A 2,238-nucleotide genomic window follows, 5' to 3' on the forward strand; every position below is an offset into this window, starting at 1 on the left:
ACCCTGTGTTGGTTGCACCATCTGTGTTTAGAGTGCAAATGCCAGTACTCCCACCACACAGTATATGCAGTAAATTAAAAAGTACCAAACACCCAAGCGTGGAACTAGAGTACTCATTTACTTTACTTTACTATATACTCATGAGTTTTTAAGTAGGCCTATTCAAAAGATATGATATTTTCTTTTTTTAATTGTTAATTGCGATGGCAACAGTCCAAATTTTTCATCATTCTGAAACCCATGGATGGAGTTAAACAAAGGCACATATATCTTTAGATGTTACAATATATTTACACTATCAATTACATGTATTACATTTAACAGAAGGTACCACATGTGTGACTTGTGAGCTAGAGTCCTGGCCTTATTTATGAGAGTTACTTACAGTATGCACCAGCTTTGCCATCCGAGTATAAAAGGCCCCATTTACAACTGATCCAATAACCATAGGTCAGTGAATGATACATAACTGAAACTTAGTGGTCGTAACATTTTATTAAAAGGTTTCAAAGGTCACCTCAACAAGATAAAAGTCCAAATGTCTTCAGCTTAATTTTATTTTTGTTACTATGGGCCCCTAAAATATATTATATCTATACAAGTATACATAGGGTTAGAATTCAAGTTTTAAACATATGTGTATTGGCCATTAGCACATACCTAAGTCTCCCTCGAAACAGTGTCTCCTGGTGCATTCTCCTTATTATGTCTCTTTGATGAAACTGCAGCTCCAGCAGCCATTGTGCGTCTGAGAGAGAGTTTAGCTGCTGATAATTGAAGCTAGCACAGACAGAGACCTCCTGACCTCATAAATTTCAAACATAATCTACACTTTTAATAGCTCCATTAGACTGGTGTGTGCTATCAGCTCATCTAAATACAGTGAGTATCATCTGTGGGGCTGTCAGAGTGGAGAGAAGACAGTTTGGACACACTTGAAACTACGTTGTATATAGATTGCTCAAGATTCAAGATTGTTATTACTGTCCCACATTCAGTAGAAAAGAAATTACAATCCATAAATTTGCCTTTAGCTTCTTCTGAAATGTAAAGTTCCACAATGCCCCTTTAGTCTAAAGCATTCCCCGAGATGCTCCTGAGGATAATTTCTGCGAACTGTGTTAAAAAGTTCAACGTTTTCAGTACAAAATATGTAGATTTATGTGAAGTTTAGTTTTATTTAGTTAATAGCTCCACGTTTTGGATTTTTGTACTTTTGTCTTTTTCATTTATAATTCAGTACAGTAAGAAATTTGCTCTAATTAGTCAACACAAATATTTTAGCTTGAAACAAAAAGTATATAAAAGACATAGGAAAATAGGTTGGTTGCAATTCCACCAGTCTAATTTGTTCAAGTAGGAAAACAACTGAACCAAGAAATTCTCGAGTCAGGCAGTTTCTAAACAACAGGGTCTGCACTTAAACTATCCATTACGACTTTGCCCATATTGCTTAGGTCTACTTTACTGTCCTGTGGATATTTGTGTTGTGCATTTGACCCATTCTTCAAAGCTGCTGGTGACTGTGGGCCTGTTACAGATGAGAGAGAGAAGAGGAAAGAGGGAAGATAAAACACACAGACAATGCCCCAACAGAAGCAACTGATTACCTCTGTCTCTGTCTCTCTATCTCTCTTTCTCTCTCTCTGTCTCTTTGTCTGCCTCTTTGTTTCTCGCTCTCTCTCTCTCTGTCTGTCTCTATTTTTCTTTCTCTCTGTCACTTTCTTTGTCTGTCTCTCTTTTTCTCTCTCTGTCTTTTGCTGTGTCTCTCTCTGTCTCCCTCTCCATCTCTCTGTCTCTCTTTCAATCTCTCTGTCTCTCTCGGCCTCTCCATCTCTCTCTCATCTCTGTCTCTCTCCCTCCATCTCTCTCTCTCCATCTCTCTCTCTCTCTCTCTACCTCTGTCTCTCAGTCTCTCTCTCTTTCTCTCCATCTCTGTCTCTCTCCATCTCTCTCTCCATCTCTGTCTCTCTCTCCATCTCTCTGTCTCTCCATCTCTCGTTCTCTCTCTCTCTACATCTCTCTGTCTCTTTCTCTCTCTTCATCTCTCTGTCTCTTTCTCTCTCTCTCCACCTCTCTATCTCTCTCAGTCTCTCTCTCTTTCTCTCTCTCTCTCTCTCTCTCTCCATCTCTCGGTCTCTCCCTCCATCCTTCTCTCCATCTCTCTGTCTCTTTCTCTCTCTCCATCTCTCTGTCTCTTTCTCTCTCTCTCCACCTCTCTATCTCTCTCAGTCTCTC

Source organism: Periophthalmus magnuspinnatus, chromosome 16, assembly GCF_009829125.3.
Source record: "Periophthalmus magnuspinnatus isolate fPerMag1 chromosome 16, fPerMag1.2.pri, whole genome shotgun sequence".
Taxonomy (NCBI): Eukaryota; Metazoa; Chordata; class Actinopteri; order Gobiiformes; family Gobiidae; genus Periophthalmus; species Periophthalmus magnuspinnatus.